Source organism: Antechinus flavipes, chromosome 1, assembly GCF_016432865.1.
Source record: "Antechinus flavipes isolate AdamAnt ecotype Samford, QLD, Australia chromosome 1, AdamAnt_v2, whole genome shotgun sequence".
NCBI lineage: Eukaryota > Metazoa > Chordata > Mammalia > Dasyuromorphia > Dasyuridae > Antechinus > Antechinus flavipes.
In genome coordinates this window covers 651,115,832-651,135,771 of record NC_067398.1, presented here as the reverse complement: position 1 = coordinate 651,135,771, position 19,940 = coordinate 651,115,832, and the positions used below count along the sequence as shown (strand labels likewise).

Here is a 19,940-nt window from a genome sequence, read left to right as displayed (position 1 = left end):
ATTAGCCTCTCTTTGCAGAGTGTTCTCAGATTTATATACCTAGCCTTGATCTTTTTTTCCTAAATTCAGGCTCCAGAGATTACCAAAACTTACCTAACATACGTTGTCACATAGATATCTTGAATGTATCTCAAACTTGGTTTGTCTGAAATGTAAGTCATTACCTTCTGTCCAAACCTGTAACTACTCTTCCCCTTCCTGAACTCCTAATGTTCTAGTCTTAGAGCTCTTTGTGTCCATCAAGATTCATTCCTGGTGATACCCCGTAGGACAAACTTTTCAAATCCATCTATTCTTATTGCTTTTCACCACCTCACTTTATGGTTTTTAAAAAAAATTTCTAGCATTCCCCTACTCACCCCTGTGTAGCTATCACCAGTAGCTTGTATATTAAAGCAAGAACTATTCTTTGCTATGACTTTTTTGTGCCCAAGGTTTAACTAGTCCAGGTCTTAGTTTTCTCTATGCTCTATTTTTTTCAGGAGACTTTACAAAAAAGCAAGGGTGCAGGTGCTCTTTCCTTCCTTTTCAAGTTAATCCAAGAAGAGAGAGTGTGAATAAAGAAACTGGCAGCCAGTGCTTCCTCCCTTTAGGGGGAGGAGGAAGGAAGTAGGAAGATGCTCTTGAATGTAGTGATCTCTTCTTTTTCTAAAATATAATCATTGTCTGTGGGAGCAGGTTTCTTGGGGAGGTTTCCTGGAGGCAGCCTTAGTTTCAGTTCAAAGTAATAATCACCTCAAATACAGCCAACTGATAAAATCTAAATGTTTATTTTCTCCTTCCTTGATTCCAAGAATTTTTGCAGCTTGTCCTTTGCCTCTGCTTTTTTCAGCCTCCAGCCAGCACAAAGGTAGAAGATGGAATGAATCTGACTGCACCTCCGAGAGTGGGCTTGTGGGCTCTGTATCTTCCAGAGTGCTCTTTGGCCCTGAGAGCTTCTTGCTTATATTCTGTTCACTGAGTACACACCAATCATTATGTCACTGGGAAACCATTATTTGTTGTATGATTAAATCAATGCTAAACTAGATCGAAACATTGTCTCCTCAATTTCACTTAGTACCTTGTTTCAAGTTCTGGCCCATGACATCTCCTTGTAGGATGAGATCAAGCATACTGAACCATGCTAAATTAGATAATTAGTGTCTCTATCAACTCTAATGAGTTAACAATTTGTAAGAATTCCAACACTTGAGGCTTTTCTAAGCATGTCCCCTTTTTGATAGACTAGCAGGCCTTCTCCTAGGTTGAGACAGCAGTTACTCTCCTGTATTGACAAGTGTGTAGGGAAGACAAAGGCTTCTTGAAATAAGAATAGAGGCCAAGCCAAGAGAAACGAGGTTGGTCTCAGCAGGTGCTTTTGACTCCTGTAATATTTTACACATTTTACACTAGCACAAGGGGTGTGTGTGTGTGTGTGTGTGTGTGTGTGTGTGTGTGTGCGTGTAAGATATACTGGTCTATTTGGGCTCTGATACTTCTCATTCTTCTTCCTAAATCATATGAAGTCTAGAGCTAGTTGGGGATGATGGTCATCAGTTTATGCTTGGACCCATTGACTTTTTTTTGAGGCAATTGGGGTTAAGTGCCTTGCCCAGGGTCACACAGCTGGGGAATGTTAAGTGTCTGAGTCCTGATTTGAACCCAGCTCCTCCTGACTTCAGGGCTGGTGTTGTATCCACTGCACCACCTAGCTGTCCCCACCCATTGACTTTTAAAGGCAGTGGTAACTTACAAAGGACAATGATCAATGGGAATGATGAGTCCAGGAGAGACTCTGAGATCATTTCCATTGTTGTGACAGCTTAGAGTTTGCTAACCATTATCTTCACAGCAAGTCAAGGAAATAAGGAAGAAAGCAAGGAATGAAGGAACGAAGAAAAGAAGGAAGGAAGGAAGGAAGGAAGGAAGGAAGGGGAGAGGGAGAGAAGGAAGGAGGGATAGAGGGAGGGAAAGAAGGAAGGAGAGAGGTAAGGAGGGAGAGAAAGAGGGAGGGAAGGAAGGAGGGAAGGAAGGAGGAAGAAGGAAGGAAGGAAGGAAGGAAGAGAAGGAGGGAGGAAGGAAGGTGGTCCAGAGGGTGGGAGAAAGAGTCTGTATGGGTATGTCCTTGATCCTTGGTGACCTCTTGCAGATCTTCAGAAATATACTTTTTGGTGTCACTTGATCAAGACCCTGGCAGTGACTTATTCAACTGAAGTGAGTGTTTGTATTTGTTAATTATGGACAATATATAGTTGCCAAGGTAATGGGGATCTAGGGGCCAGAATTGGGGAAGGGTAAGTGGATAATATTGAAAGGAAATCCTCATGAAATACTCACTGGGTATCAACGATCCATCCTCATTCTATCCTCACTTCAATATCTATACAATCCTTACCCCAAAGTATCTCTTTTTCCCTTTCAAAGGCAGGTGTGACTCATCCTAGGTTACCATAGCAGCATTTGGATTTCTCTTTTCCTGTGGATTTCACTGTCACCTCATATTGAGCTAGATATGTCATGAGGAATTTGGTGGTGGAGAGAGGAGAGGGTTCCTAAGGATGGAACAGGTTATGTATAATTTGGTGTATCAGTTAATCCAGGGGTGATACAGAAAGACAACTGTAAGCTGTGACTGGAGGTAGAAGAACAGACATGTGGTTCCAGAAATCTTATAGAAAGGAAGGGAAACTGGAAAAGGAAATTAAATAGTTTATGTTGGAGCACTCTCTGAGAGGTAATAAGACTTGGTCAACTCTGCAGGGATTATTCTCAAGGATTGGATTGAGTGACTTGCTTGGAGCCTCATAGTGATCTTTATCACCCTTTTAGGAATAATAATTTGAGAAACTCTTCCTAGATATTTTCCTTCTTTCTTATGATACTGATGTTTTCCACAAGTTTCACCAATATTGAGAGCAGAATCCTTGTGCTGCCTGAACTAAAGATAATTTTAATCCATAGTCAGTTTATGTGCACAAGAGAGGAATTCAGGTAGCTGGGGCTTGTCCCCTTGATTGGCTTGATTAGCTAAAATGACCAAACTGCCCTGGAGAAAAAAGTTTAGGGTCATCTAGAGCTTCACCTTCAGAGTCACTGATGCTCCACTTGGGAGGGAATGGGTGAATGGTTAGAAGGGGAGGGCAACCAAAAATGAAATAAGGGGAAAAAGGATGACTCAAGGAAGAAAGTAATTCAGGAGGCTCAACACATGACCTGAAATCATCTAAGGAAGATGGTGTGGACTATAATAAAAAATAATATCACAATCTTTTTTTTTGTTTGTTTCTTATCGCTACTCTTTACCTCCTTTTTTTTTTTTTAACTTTCTGTCATTCTACCAATTTTTCTCTCTTCTTCCTGCTCACTCTTTCTTTCCTTCTTTCTTTCTAAAGCTTGAAGTAGCACCTAACAACCAGGATAAGGTCCCTCAGTCCCACATCCTTCCTTGGGATGGAAGAGGTGTTGCTTCCCCTTTCTGTCATTTTTTCTTCTAGGACCAGGTAGCCCACAACCTCACCATGCTTTCAACCCCCAGTGCTTCATGGTAGACATGCTCCTTCCCTAGGGAAGTTTCCCAAAGTGGAAGAGAAGACTGCACTTCTCTTCCCCTACCTCAAGGAAACTGTTAATATCAGTTAATATCAGAAAATAATATTTCCATTTTGTATCAACAATGCATAGGAGTAGTAATTGTATCCTAGACGCTACTTATAAGTAACACATACATCCTATCCCTACCCTTTCCATCCCCAGGGAATTTGCCTCAGTACCTTTAACTCCATGTTAAGTCTCTTTTTTCCCTTGATCACTCTCTTGTCCTCCCTTCATCCTTCTCAGCAGAAGGAACCAGGACTCTGAACAGGTCTTGGGATATATTCTGAGGAATTTTAGGTCTCATTTTTTCCTCAGGAACATAGCACTCTGAGATGATTGTTGACATGGGTCACCAAATGCACTCTGAATGCTGACCTGATTTATCCCAGCAGTCTGGTGGTCTTTGAAGATCTTCTGAGTTACAGACTTGATTCTCTATCACCTTTCCCCGTTATCTGCACTGAAGAGATATTGGGCCCATGGGAGTCAGGTCTCTCATTTAACATTCTAGGTTATGGGACAAACCAAATTTCTTTCAGTTATTAAACAGATGATTAATATGACTGGTTTTTGTAGTGTAATAGAAGTGTTGGCATCTAAACTACTGAAGGTTTCTTCACTACACCCCTGATAGCACAGAGAATGATGGGAATTATATATACTTTATCTTATTCCCACATGGTTCTGATGTCTGCCACTAGATAATTAAGTTTTGAACATTTTTATTTTGTGTAGTTAGAATATTATGAGAATTCAAAAAAAGCAATAAAAAATTTTATTGCATTATTTAAAAAAAAATTTAAATAATTGTTCCTAACCAGTTGTTCCTATTATTGTCCTTGAATCACAAAATGCCAGATTTAGAAGAGACTGCAATGAGACTAGGCTTATTCTATCTCACCCCATGGTGTAATATTTGGAAAAAGGGAATGAATGCTACAACGAGGCAAATTTCAGACTGATGCCAGAGAAAACTTTGCAACAGTTCAAACTGTACATTAGTGGAATGAGCTGCCTTATAGAACCATTGCATGAGATCATTAAACAAAAGCTTATTGGATATGCAGTAGTAAGAATGGTTTTCTATGCATAGGTCCACTAGGTCTCTGAAACTTTTGCTCACTTTAATATTATGCAATTCTGTGATATGGCACAATCTGTCTTTGAAAAAGAAATACAAATTTTAGTGTGCCTGACAAATAGCTATCCAGCCTCTGCTTGATGGCTTCAATTGCTTCAATCACTCCTTGAGTCAGCCTATCCCAATTCTGAGATAGCTCTAATTGATAGGGAACTTGTTTTCACATCAGCTCTTAATGATTCTAAATAATTTCTACTTATTGAACCAACATAGTGAAGAAATGAATTCATTTTCAACGTGGCAGATCTTCAAGTAATTAGTTGAACACTATCATATTCCAGAATGCACTTCTACAACATTATTCACTGTACTGTAAATCCTGCAAAATAATAGGATCTATGAACCACTTGAAGAAAAAGAAATATATTTTATTGTCTAAGGCATACAATAATCAACTTGGACCATTAATTTTTAAAATGGCTATCTTTTGATTTTACATCACCTTAACTTCCCATTTCATCTCTTTCTCCTGCCTAAAAAGATATGCTCTGCAACAAATAAGAGAAAGAAAAAAATCAGCACAGGAAAACTAACCATCAAATTAACCAAATTTCCCAATAGATGCAATGCCCTGTACTTTTAGAAATAAATTATCATATCTCTTCTTTCAGACCAATTTACATAAAAAAAAATTAAACAAGAATTGTGTATCGTTGTTTTCCTTTTATATTACTGTATTTATTATATGTATGGTTTTTTTAGTTCACCTTAATTCACTTTGAATCAATCTCTATGTCTTCTTATGTTTCTCTGTATTCTTCCTATATACTTTCTTAAAACAGAGTAATATTCCATTATAGTCATGTGTAACAATTTTTAGCCAATCCATGATCAATTGGCATCTACTTTATTTCCAGTTCTTTCCTCCTACAAAATACTGCCATAAATATCTTGGTGTATTATATTTCTGTCTTTGTTTTCCTTATGGTATTTTCCCTAACAGTGGAATCTCTATTAAAACTATAGACATTTTAGTCATTTTCTTACCATTATTTCAGGTTGTTTTTCAGAATACTTAGACCAATGTGTACATTCCCCAGCAGTGTCTCGGTGTGACTATCTCCTCACAACTGCTGCGACATTGAATATTCCTCACTTTTGTCATCTTTGCTCATTTGCTAGGGGGAATGTGATGGTGCAAAATTTTATGGTATTTAGTCATTCCCCTCTTCATATTCGTTGACCAATCATCCACTAGGGAATGGCTCTTAGCCTCTCATACTTCTATTGGCTCCCTATACATATTGGCTATCATACACTTAGAAAAGAGATAACATGACGCTGATTTTTTGTAGTTGACAGTTTCTTTTTTTTAATCCCTGTGATGTTCATTTTAGTCACACAACACAATGTCAGTTTCATGTAACAGATTATTTATCTTTTCTTTGGTGATCAGTGTAATCCTCTCTGACTGACTATTGCTCTGTCTCTCTCCCTCTCTTCCTCTCTCTTTCTCTCTTCCAGTTATAACTGTGAAAAATACCTGATAAGCATTTTTAATGACATGCTCTTTAATATTCAAGTCACACATCTATGACAAGCCTCTTAGGGCATATGATGTGATTTTTCTAAGTCAAATTTGTGTCCCCAAAATGCTTTCCAGGTCTTCCTGACTCCAGGTCCAACATTATATCTACTCACTACAACATCTTGCCCCTTCAAATAGCTAGTGTTTAAATAGCACTTTAAGGTTTGTAAAGTCCTTGATTCCTGCAATATTTAATGAGTCTGAGAAAAGGTACAGTTTGCATTATTGTGATCTGAGAACGATCATTTTTCATTCCTTAACTTCTTTATTTCCAGCTCAGTCATTTCTGCTTCCAAGAAGCCTTTCCTGATTCCACAGATAGGAAGAGATTCCTCTCTCCACAGCCTCTCATTTCATTGCATGACCTCCCCATCCACTTATCATATTGTAACCATAAGTCTCTTTGTCTCTGTCTGTCTGTCTGTTTTTCTGGGTCTCTGAATCTACCTGTCTGTGGTTCTCTGTTTTTCTTCCTTTTTACTAGGTCTCGGTCTGTCTGTCTATCTCCCCTTCTCTGCATGTCTCTCTGTCTCTCCTCCTCTACTATTTTTCTTGTTACTGAAAACCAAGCCCTTCCTATAGAAAGCACCTAATACATGTTTGTTGTCTTGAAACTGAATGCTCGGGATGAGCAGCTTACCTTTTCAATGAGTACATGTCTTCCTCCCTCCTCCCCCCCCCCCCACACACACTCCTGTGATCCTGTGATTGGTTTCTATGCTGTTTATTCCTTCGCTCCAGTTAATTACAGCCTGTCACAAACCAGAGGCCACTTTATCATTGAGCACAGATAGGATGGAGAGGGCACAAGGAACAGACAGAAGAATAACCCGCGGCGGCAGACACCCCCAGTTTAAGGTTTTGTCAGAGACTGTCCCTAATGCTGCCTTGTACAACCTTTATCTTGAGTCTCACTTTCCCTTCCCAATAGCTTTTGACTCCTTATCACATTTTTTATAACAGAACTGCTTCCAGTCCATTATAGAACCATTGCATGGTTCTGATGTCTGCCAACATCCAGAATCCATCTGAAGACATCTTTCACATTTTCTATGCCCAGGTAGTGCTCTAGAGCTCCACCCACTGGATAACAGTAACCAAGGCTTGTCATCTGACCCGCCCCTAACCAATAAGCTTCTGCTATTTCACAATCATTGAGTTGACTTTCTGTATATTATTTGAACTTTCACTTTTAGATGGAACACAGAATATAGCCACACTCTGGGATATCTCCCCTGGATGCCAAGGTAGGCAATGTCACAAATATCATGGGTGACCTTCCTTAAGTCTCCTCTTTTGGCTGTTTTTTTCTATGATAAAATGATGTGGACTGGGGGAATGAGGAGTGGGATGGCATGCCAGGTGTGAGTGTTTAGGGAGGGATGTTAGGGAAGGATCTCCAAGGTCCCATTCATCTTTGTGATGCTCAATGGTATGATTTCCCACGCCCTCATTTACCCTTTTCCCAATACTTTATTGAAGAAAATGGACCAGAAAGTCTGATGACTTGAGAGAGGGCTCCTTGGGAGGTCCATTGAGTCCGCTAGGGGAGGGGAGTGTGTGTGAATTTGAGGCCGAAGTGGGGAATATCCGGGAGTGGAGAACACATGAGGTGGTGAATAGAAAATTGGAATCCAGGAAACATGGGCTCATATCCTGCTGGTGACTTAATTCTGTGTGTGTGGGAAAAGCCCTTAAAGTTTTTGATGATCAGTTATCTCAGTTTTACAATAGAGATAATAAGGTACCTACAGGTCAGAATTATTTAAGATTTACTTGGGGGGGAGGCAGGATGGTAGAGAGTAGACAGGTCTTTGATTTCTTCCTGCTTTCCCTCAGATCGATACCAGGTCAAGCCTCTAAACCAGTTTTGGAGCGACAGAACCCACAAATATTCGGACTGTAACAAATTTCCAGCAGAAAATATTTTGGAAGTACTTCATAAAAGGTCTGTTTCAAAAAAGATTTAGTTGAAATGATATCTATAAAATGTTTTGCAATTTTCAAATTGTTGTACAAAAAGTTTATTACTATTATTATTTGGGAAAGAATGACTATTATATTCTTCTCTGTGAGACGCAAGGCTACACAATATCAGATACTTGCAAAGAGATTCAAAATACAAACTCTTAGTCATGTCTCGAATGACCAAAACAGAAATTTGCAAGTTGGAGGCACTTCAGAAATAGGGGATTAAAGGGACTCAGGAGATGAGGAATTGGATTTTTTTAATAGTAGCTTTTTATTTTCAAAATACATGTAAAGATAGTTTTCAACATTCATCCTTGCAAAACTTTGTATTCCAATTTTTTTCTCTCCCTCCCCTCCTTTTTTCCCTTGACAGCAAATAATCCAATATATATGAAACATGGGGACACTGCATTAAGGGTTGTGAAGCCCAGTCCCTGACAATTTTTTCAGAGCAGAGAAAGGAGGATAATGAGACTTTGGCAGGATGGAATTAACTAGTATAAGAAATTATCTGTCCAAGTGCAAATTAGCAGTTGCCAGGCCAGTCAGTGTGATAGCTGAATTCCTTTTGACAAATGGGACTCACTCACAAACTGGAAGCAGGCTTCACACACTGATCTTTTCTCGGGTTCCTTCTCCATATCCCAGGGTGGGATACATTTCACCTTTCAGCTCTGTCCTCCTGTTTCTAACTCCACCCATGATCAAAGATCACAAGAGGGAGAGGCAGGGGTCTCTAAGAGGCTATCCTGAAGGGAGAAGGAATAGTTTGTGCCCAGGCACAGGATCCTCCACATAGTAGCTCTTTGAAAAGAAGACACTCTTAAAAGGGAGAGGATAGAGGTTCCACCTCCTCCAGACAGAGCTCATTCTCCTCCAAGAAGCAAACAACCCTTTTCCTATAAACACATGTAAAAGAGATTGCCACAAGGGACTCTCTCCTAGAAAGGAAGAAAGTATATTATTTGGAGGAATCTGAAAAATTGTACAGCCTTAAGAAGAAAGATTGCTTCTCTCTACCAGATGAAACCCTGACCATCACCCCAACTCTAACACAAACCGAAGGAACATTGCACAGAACTCTACTTACCTCCATGACTCTCAATAAATTCTTGTCTTATCACACTCTATCCCAGTTCACATTTCTGAGCCCTGGGGAACTGAGGGCAAGGTGAGAATGTAAGGGGAAAGGTATCTCTGTCACTCTGACCAAGGAATGTCTTCTTCTCCCTTAGGCAATATATTGGTCAGTTCTCATGAAATTGGTTTAAAGATATTTCTCTCTTTGTCTCAATTCTCATTCACCATCTCTGCTTGTTTCTCTAGGGCCAGTGCTCCTGGGCCTGCCTCTCACAGACTTTCTCCCTCTATCCCTTGTTTTTTGTTAGAACCATGTATGAAGGGACACAGACATCCTTCTACAGAATAGGTAGCTGATTTTGATCCAGATTCAAGCCAGAATTATTTACATGTAACAGAGAGACTAGCTTATCTGCTTCTTTCTCGGTGCCTTCCTGAGTCTTAATGGAAAATTACTCTAGATCATTATTACCAGCTGCCTGATCCAGAAGTGATTCATCTGTACCATTTCTGATTAACACACCTCATATAAAATCATTAATTTTTTCTACTCTCCTCCCTATCATAAAGACTGAACCTCCATATCCACATTACAGACATTGACCTATGTTCTCATTGCATTTAATAATTCTTGGAAGTTCCATCACCAGGGAATATCTCCTTTCTTTCCATCTTCTGTTTCCTCCAAATATAATGGAGATCATCAGACCACAATTTTTCACCTTTTTCAATTTCCTTCAGTAATCCCATATTGAGATATGGCAGGTAATGGTTTACAAGAGAATGAGATATAAGGGACTCAGAAAAAGAGAACAATGTAAACCAGTTCACCAAGAAGTCTAGATGGGGAAAGGAGGAGAGTCCAATTAGTAGAGGTGTGATTGCCTAGGAAAAACTGAAAGATTGAGAAACTGGGAGTCATAAACTGAATGTGGAACTGGGTTTGGTAGTTGCAAGGCAGAAGAAGAGAATAAATGATAATAGATTGTGATCAAATAAAGGAATTTTTTAATTTGTGAACAAAGAATTTGTATATCTGCAGATACAACCAGATCAAGGGTGTGATCATTAACCAATTTGTTAAAGGAATAATTTGGTCATGGGGAATGAATAAGTTGAGAAACGAGGTATGTAGGGCATATGAGGAACTAGCACTTTATATATTGGAGTTCCTTACTATGAAAGAAGAAAGTAAGGAGAGATGGTGAGCTAAAGACAGAACTCAGAACTGGAGGTCTGTAATCAACAGCTCCCATAAATGAGTGGGTGGTAGATATGCATTGAGGGAACCTTAAAGGAGGAGAGATTACTGAGTGATAGTAGTAGAGAGAAAATCTGGAGATGGCAATGAGTATTACAACAATCCCATCTTGACCAGTAAGTTGAAGGAAAAAAAGAAAATTCAGCCAGGGTTGTTAAGAGTAGCCAGGGAGTTCTGTTATCAAGAGAAAGGCAGGTCTCAGTAAGAGTCAAATGATAGAAGGAGCGGGAAAGGAAAGGTTTGAAGATGAAAGCAAGATTGATATGTTTGGAGCAGGCATATCAGCGAACACAGTAGAAAGAGTGGATTACTGTAGAATAGGACCTTGGATGGGGTTGAAGGAAGGATCACGAAGGGGGGTTAGAGATTGGGGTTTGCATGATGACCAGGGATTTAGAGTCACTGAGAAAGGGAAGGGGATGATATGACTTTGAGGGAGTTTGTTATTATTGAGAAAAGAATTTAGGTAGATTTTCATTTTCCACTGGAGGGAAGGAAACAAGCATTAAGTACCTACTCTGTGTCAGTCACTTTGCTAAGCACTTTGCAGATATCTAATTTTGTCCTGGCAGCAACCCTAGGAAGAAAATGCTATCATTATTGCCATTTTACAATTGAGGAAAGTGAGGCAGACAAATCTTAAATGACTTGTCCAGGTTCACATAGTTAATTTGTCTAAAGTTAGATAAGAATTCAGAAAAGCCTATATCTTCTTAGAAGACTTCAGATCCTGTGCTCTATCTGCTATGCAACTTAGGTTTCTCAGTTACCACAAGGAGTTAGAGTCCTTTGGATGGAGTCCTCTAAAAGAATTTAGCAAAGGGGTGCTTGAAACTGAAATAGTAATATTGTTCCCCTTTCCTAAAGAAGAAGACCAAGCTGGAGATGTGGTAGAATAGCTACCAGTGGAAAAACAAGTTTGGCCTCTTGATCAAAATATCATAATTCTAGAGCCATTATCTTGTTTTTGAATCTCTTCTGTCAGTCAGTTAAATTTGCTTCCCATATTCAAATGATACTCACCATATTCTGGTCATATAGTAGTTAACTACATCTGTAAAAATGAAAAGAAAAAGTGTTTCTACATGTAGCCTTTTATCCCCATCTCCCATCTAATCCCACACTCCCAGGTACTGAATGAGATTAAAGGCCTGTTTTATTCAGGATCTTAGGGAATGTATGGGAAGCACCATGGGAGAGAGGTACCTTCTTTTTCATTTCAGCAACTAATGGGATTTTCAGTAGTTGCCAGGTCCAGCCACTCTAGTCTTGATTTCCATGTGCCTCAAGTTGAGGGAAACACTGGTCACAGTCCCAGCTCTTCCTTCCCTGACCCCAACACCCAGAACAAAGGAGCTTGGCCTCAAGCTCCAGCCCCACAGTTCCAATCCTAAATGTCAGTCTGATGACCAGGAAAGCTTATAATCCTTGCCCCATGGGGTAGTTTCAAACCAATGACACAATAGAGATTAATATCTTTTATCTAGAGAAACCAAGTACCAAAAAACCTAACTTTACCCATTAAAGAACAGTTTAAATGGAACAGCAAATTTTGGGTTTAAGTTTCATCCCAAAAGAATAGAAAAGAAGAGGGGAATGAAGTGGGAGGAGGGGGGAAAAAAGCATTTCTTCAGCCACCTGGCTTCATGGCTGGGGATAAGGAGGGCATACATGAATGATAAGACTTATCTTCTATTTTTGGTGCTGTCATCCTATCTAGCCAGGGTTGATGCAGACCTTGGCTGCCCTGGTGCCATGCTCAACGCCATCCCCCACCTCTGCCAGAGTCAGTGTCTGCCTCTCTATCTCCTTCCTGAAACTCGTGGAAAGAGTGAAAGACTCATGGAAACTTGTCTCATTGCCATGTTAGTTCTGAATATTTTACTGGGTGGAAAAATGACAAAACTTCACGTGTCAGAATTCCCAGACATGATTTAAACTACTTCTCCTAAGAGATTCCCACCACTGTCCTCTTATTCAGAGAGGGATCAGATATATCATTACTTTTTGTTTATTTGTTTGTTTTCTAGGACCTAACTAAATATTGAGTAAGAGAATCACTGAGAGCTAAGAAAGTTGGGAGATTCTGGTCTTTTTCTTCCCCATAATCTTATTACTTAACAAATCCCAGCAACTATTCTTGGTTCATTTTCTTTGAATCTTCTTTCTCTCCATGTCTTCAGTAATTCATATGGAGCCACTTTTTTGCTGTTTCTAAGACACCATATAATTGGAAAAGATCTCTGGAGTCTATATAATCTAGAAGACTTACAAGTATGTGTGTGAGCAAGAGAAATGATTATGGCTCTACTATATACATAACCACTTACAGTTGGGCAGATCCAGGATTTTTTTTTTCCTTTCTTATTTCCTCATTCTCTACTAGATCAAATCAGTTCATGAAAAATAGGTATGATATTAAGATTGAATTCAACACAGATGAGCATAGATAATTTGTCTTGATGCCCCAAACTAGGGAAAGTTTGGGTGTAAGAGGGACATGATTAAAATCACCCCTCATTAGAGTAGCTCCACTTCCCATTATAATGTTCATTTTATTCATTAGTTGTTACTCAATCAGAGTTGATTGCCATCTACATGGAATACTCACTTTACCAAAAGTAAAATGATCTGCCACGATCTACTTTTGGCTTACAAGAAACAATCAAATGACTATTCTTTTTTTTTTTTCTTTTTTAAAAATTTTAATAGCTTTTTATTTACAAGTTATATGTATGGGTAATTTTACAGCATTGACAATTGCCAAACCTTTTGTTCCAATTTTTCCCCTCCTTTCCCCCACTCTCTCCCCTAGATGGCAGGATGACCAATATATGTTAACTATATTGTAGTATAAATTAAATAAAATGACTATTCTTTTATTAATTTTTCCTAACCACAATTAATAATATTATTAATTACCCAAGAATTAGAGTTCTTGAATTTGGGGAAAGAGATTTGTTCTGATTTCTGATGAGACAAGATTTTGAATCCTGCCTTCTAGTAGCATGGAGTCAACTCATGATTATATCCACTTGTTCCCTGAGAGGAGGAAATAGGTATGGTTCCACATGGAGAAAATATAAACAACATGTTGAAATCACAGTTCCAATGGTAGGTAACAAAATCAAAGGAGACAGACCAGCGTGGCAAAGGAATTTACAATTGTAGTATGAAGTCAAGAAAATTATTCCTAAGTATATCTGGGAGAATGCACCATAAAGGGTGTGTTCTAGATGAGATGCTGTTTTTGTAGAACTACCTACATAAGATGAGCATTTTCCCCATTTCTTTCTCACTGTTCTATTAGAGTTCCAGTGCTATTTTTAAGGTTTCAACAGAAGGAGAAAAATCAAGTGGGAAGTTTGGGAGGAAAAAAGAGAAAAAGGGGAAACCAAGAAAGAAATAAGAAAAGTGGCAAGAGATGAGTGTCAAAGAAGTATCATTCTGCCCAGATCCTAGTAATCCAGCGCACATGCGGGCACACACACATAAACACACACACACATACATGAAAAGAGAGAGAAACAGAGATAGAGAGGCAGACAGAAACAGAGAAATTGAGGCAAAGAGGCAGAGACAGAGACAGAAAAAAGAGAGACAGAGATAGAACAATTAGTATTATATTGATGGTACACAGGAACTGCCAAAGATCAGAAGTTTCCTAATTTGACTAAGAAATACTTTAGCCTTTCAAATACATTGACCACAAAGCACAATTCTTATCAGGATAAGGCATGTGTCATGGGAAGCAACATGGGTGATCGAGAGTAAAATCGATATCAAAAATGTTACTTTGCTGATAATATGTTGTTGGAAGTGGCTGATATTATTCTGATGTGGGAAACTATGGAATTTGACATGCACATAATTTTAATGATGAATACAATAATAGGAAAAATATCACTGGTATGAATTATTACTTTGAACTCCTCTTCATGAGGTGCCTTAAAATAAGTTAAGGAGTGAAATTCTGAGCATAGCCTTGTTCAGAAGGAGCTGAGTGGTGTAGTAGATGCTCATAGTTGGAATAAGAAAGATCTGAGTTCACTGTCTCATCAACTTACTAGTTATGTGATCCTATGCCATTCTCTTACTCTCAGCCTTAGTTTGTTCATATGTAAAATGGAATTAATAAAAGTACATACCACATGGCATTATTGTTCAGGTGCAATTGAAAACAATTCAATTCAATAAATATTTATTAAGTCCTTCATATTTTCCAAGCACTGTGATAAGTATTAGGGAAGAAAAGAAAAAAGGAAGAAAAGAAAGGAAAGAAAAAGAAAGGAAGCAAGGAAGGAATAGATGAAGGAACAGAGGGAGGAAAGGAGAAAGGGGAATGAATGAATAGGAAGGAGAGAAGGGAGGAAGGAAAAAAAGGAAGGAAGGAGAGGAAGAAAAAAAAGGAATGAAGGAAAGAAGACTAGAAGAAAGAAGGAAGAAAAAAGAGAGAGGAAATGATGGAGGGAAAATGAAGGAAAGAAAGAATAAATGAAGGAACAAAGGAATTCTTATCTTCAATATAGCATATTTGCACATAAGTGTTTGTAAATTGTCACCCCTTTAGACTGTGAATTCCTTCAGAGCAGAAATTGTCTTTCACTTTTTTTTATCCTCTATTCTTAGCACAATATCTAGCACATAGAAGATAATAAATGGTTATTGACTAACTGCTTGGCTGACTCTGCAGAGTATAGAAAGAAATACCTCATCATAACTGATACAGTCCTTATAGCCCCCTCTGTAGTCTAACTTTATTCTTAATAAATAAGCTCTGGGGCAACTAGGTAGTTCAGTGGATAGAGTATCACCTCTGAAGTCAGGAGGACCTGAGTTCAAATCTGATCTCAGATAGCAAGTCATTTAACCCCAATTGCCTCAGCAAAAAAAAAAAAAAAAAGTCAAATAAATAAATAAATGAAAGAATGAATGAATGAATACATAAATAAATGAATGAGTGAATAAATGAAGTGGACAAGGAATGGATGCAAGGAATGGAAGAGGGAGCAGCAAGGTACTGAGAGACCTAGGGATGGGACTAGTGGTTGGGAAACTTGGAGCCTGGAGTATATGACTATGACCCCTGTTTTCCCTATGCTCAGTCAGATGTCCATCGTCCTCCCAGAGCAAGGCTATGAAAGCCCCTCTCCTGGAAAAGGATGTCCCTATAATTGACCTTTTTGGGGAGGAGATTCCGAAGACTAATATGTAATGCCTTTTCCTGTGCTAGGACAGAGTATGCATGTCAGATTCTCCTGAGTTACATGTTGTCTTTCAGGTGAGGAAGAGACAAAACCAATGGATCTCCAATTAAGAAATATGATGAGGAACATCATTGCCTTGTGGACAATGTCATGTATATTTAGTTTATCTATATTTTTCAAAACAATAAGTAAGTATAATGAAAACTTAGGGCAAAGCCCTAAAGGCCAGTTTTGAGAGGGGAAGGTACAGAAATATGAGCATTGGTTGCTTCCATCCTTCCTCTAAACAATTTAAGCCAATAATAGTACCAGTAGTTTTTATAATTAACACCTTTGGGGGTTTTCTGTGATACTTTGCCAATAAGTTAATACAGACAAAAGAGCTGTGGGAGTACAAGACATATCAGAAACCAGAATCCCTCTTTCCTCAGGGGGCTGTGACTGGAGCTAAGGAATTGTCTCTGGATCCCTGGAACTCCCCCTAACACCTATTTGAGGCTACTGGTCTGGGATGTTTCCTGTATGAGAAGACATGGGTGCAAAAAAGTTGTGATGAGCTACCTTTTGGGGGGGACTATAGGATCTCAATGTCTCTCCACTTCTTTGTCATTGGTGGGAGAGCTAGGCCAGTCTTCTTCTGTGAGACAGATTAAGTTGGCATTATTCTTTTGGAATTATCTTCAATCATTGTCAAGTTGAAAATAACTAAGTTATTCAAACTAAGTATACTTTTAACTTGTATTCAACTTATCTTCATAAAACAGTACTTCAGGTGGAACTTATTCCTTAGATTTGTTGGCATACAGAAAATGGCCAGACTGCTCTGGCAAAATAGTTAAGGATCATCCAGGGTTTATCCCCCAGAGCCTTTGACCCTCAGTTTGCTACACAATGGGAGAATCCCATGGGGAAGACTAACAAACATGAAGTTGGATTTAGTTGGAGAAGGCTCCTACTCCCAGTTTTTTGAAAGCTCTTTAGTCAAAGTGACAGTCCAGGGGGTACAGGAGCATTTGAGTGGTTATGCCCTTGACCCTTGTTGTTCTCTTGCAGAAAGTCTTCAGGAAAAACCTTTTATGTGGCATGTGAATGGGATCCTGTCAGTGACTTATTCAATGGAAGTGGGTGCTTGTATTTGTTATTTGTGGACAAAGCACAGTTGTCCAGGTAATGGTGACCTGGGGGCAAGGATGGGTAAGGGGAGGATAATTGGACAATATTAAAGGGCAGTCCTCATAAAAATCTCAGTGGGTGTCAACTCCCTGTGCTCATTCTCTTCTTAACTCCAATCTCTGGACAATCCTGACCCCAGGTATCCATTTTTCCCTTTGAAAGAAACTGTGACTGTGACTCTCTCCAGCTTTCCACAGAAACATGTGGCCTAGGGATGGTCTGAGGAATTTGGGAGTGGGGAGAGGAAAGGCTCCTGAGGATGGAATAGGTTGTGTATAATTCAGTATGTTAGATAATGCAGTGGTGATAGAGAGAGTGAGTTCAGGGTTATGACTGGGGGGTGGCAGAAGAGACAAGGGTTTCCCCTTCCATAGAGGAGTGATCTGGGAAGGGAAATTATATAGTTTACCTTGCACCAATTTCTAAGAAGTGTCTATCCTTTGTTTGGCAGGATTTATTCCCAAGGAGGATTGGGTGAATTGGTTTGCTTGGATTCTCATTTTTATCTTTTTCACACTCATAATAATGTTTATTTTAAATTTTTTGTATGCATATCTCTCCTTTTTTTTTACGTTGTTGTTTTCAATGAATTTTGTTGATTTTGACAGCATCATCTTTTTGATACCTGTATCTAGAATATATTTTTTGTGGATTCTTCACAATTTTCTTTGAAAAATATGCTCTGCTAAATTAGGCATGGACCCACACTTAACACCATATACCAAGATAAGATCAAAATGGGTCTATGACCTAGGCATAAAGAACGAGATTATAAATAAATTAGAGGAACATAGAATAGTTTATCTCTCAGACTTGTGGAGGAGAAAGAAATTTGTGACCAAAGATGAACTAGAGACCATTACTGATCACAAAATAGAAAATTTTGATTACATCAAATTAAAAAGCCTTTGTACAAATAAAACTAATGCAAACAAGATTAGAAGGGAAGCAACAAACTGGGAAAACATTTTCACAGTTAAAGGTTCTGATAAAGGCCTCATTTCCAAAATATATAGAGAACTGACTCAAATTTATAGGAAATCAAGCCATTCTCCAATTGATAAATGGTCAAAGGATATGAACAGACAATTTTCAGAGGATGAAATTGAAACTATTACCACTCATATGAAAGAGTGTTCCAAATCATTATTGATCAGAGAAATGCAAATTAAGACAACTCTGAGATACCACTACACACCTGTCAGATTGGCTAAGATGACAGGAAAAAATAATGATGAATGTTGGAGGGGATGCGGGAAAACTGGGACACTAATGCATTGTTGGTGGAGTTGTGAACGAATCCAACCATTCTGGAGAGCAATCTAGAATTATGCCCAAAAAATTATCAAATTGTGCATACCCTTTGATCCAGCAGTGTTTCTATTGGGCTTATATCCCAAAGAAATACTAAAGAAAGGAAAGGGACCTGTATGTGCCAAAATGTTTGTAGCAGCCCTGTTTGTAGTGGCTAGAAACTGGAAAATGAATGGATGCCCATCAATTGGAGAATGGCTGGGTAAATTGTGGTATATGAATGTTATGGAATATTATTGTTCTGTAAGAAATGACCAGCAGGATGAATACAGAGAGGACTGGCGAGACTTACATGAACTGATGCTAAGTGAAATGAGCAGAACCAGGAGATCATTATACACTTTGACAACGATATTGTATGAGGACATATTTTGATGGAAGTGGATTTCTTTGACAAAGAGACCTGAGTTTCAATTGATAAATGACGGACAAAAGCAACTACACCCAAAGAAAGAACACTGGGAAACGAATGTGAACTATCTGCATTTTTGTTTTTCTTCCCGGGTTATTTATACCTTCTGAATCCAATTCTCCCTATGCAACAAGAGAACTGTTCGGTTCTGCAAACATATATTGTATCTAGGATATACTGCAACATATCCAACATATAAAGGACTGCTTGCCATCTAGGGGAGGGGGTGGAGGGAGGGAGGGAAAAAAAAATCGGAACAGAAACGAGTGTCAATATAAAGTAATTATTAAATAAAAATTTAAAAAAAAGAAAAAGAAAAATATGCTCTGCTTCTGGGAAATAAGGGTCCCTGTCCCAACCTTCCTGTGCATCACTGAACCTTGGCTTTGACCCAGAGGCTCCTTGTGTTTGCAGGGGGAAGCTTTGATTACTCTGTTCAGGAAACAACCTGTTTCCCAGAGTTTGCCTTCTGAGCTGGGACTGGAAGCTGACCCACTGATTTGCTTTTATACTGAGCCAGGACTGAGGGTCTTCATTGTGAGTTGCTTTAAGACCTCCTTACCAGACTTTCCCACAGTCTCTCTGAGCTGGCCTGAATACACTTTTTGCCCCAATGAGACTGACTTTTCTTGAACTTTTATGAGTCCATGTTGAGCTGGAAAGTAGGTTCATTCTATTAGACTCTATGGTTTCATGCAATTTTCCAGGCAAACTGGGAGACCTGGAGTAGCTCCCTGACTTTACTATCTTGGCTCTACCCCCAGAATTTTTTTTCCTATTCTTATTTAAAGGTTTGAGTTCCAAATTCTGTCCCTTTCTTCCTTCTCTCCCCTCCCCAAGATTGTAAGCAGTCAGATATGGGTTATACATGTGCAACTATGTAAGACACTTCCCTAGTAGTCATTTTATACAAGAAGATTCAAATGAAAGAAAAAACTCAATCAAGAGATAAATACCATGCTTCACTCTGAATTCAAGCAGTATGGGTTTTTCTCTGAAGGCGGACAGTGTGTTTTATCATTATTCTTTTGGGATTGTCTTCAATCATTGTCAAGTTGAAAATAACTAAGTTATTCAAACTAAGTATAGTTTTAACTTGTATTCAGCTTATCTTCATAAAATAGTACTTCAGGTGGAACTTATTCCTTAGACTGGTTGGCATACAGAAAAAGGCCAGACTGCCCTGGCAAAATAGTTAAGGATCATCCAGGGTTTATCCCCCAGAGCCTTTGACCCTCAGTTTGCTACAAAATGGGAGAATCCCAAGAGGAAGACTA

At 38.8% G+C, this 19,940-nt stretch overlaps 1 long non-coding RNA gene across 1 annotated transcript in view; it reads right to left on the bottom strand.

Annotated features, from left to right (window-relative positions):
- The window catches only part of LOC127544654 (uncharacterized), a 143,601-nt gene extending 124,022 nt beyond the window's left edge, over positions 1 to 19,579 (bottom strand). Inside the window, exon 1 of the long non-coding RNA XR_007949503.1 lies at positions 19,218 to 19,579. This is a non-coding gene — a long non-coding RNA (uncharacterized LOC127544654). The remainder of the gene's footprint in view (positions 1 to 19,217) is intronic.
- Between the last annotated feature and the right edge of the window lie 361 nt (positions 19,580 to 19,940).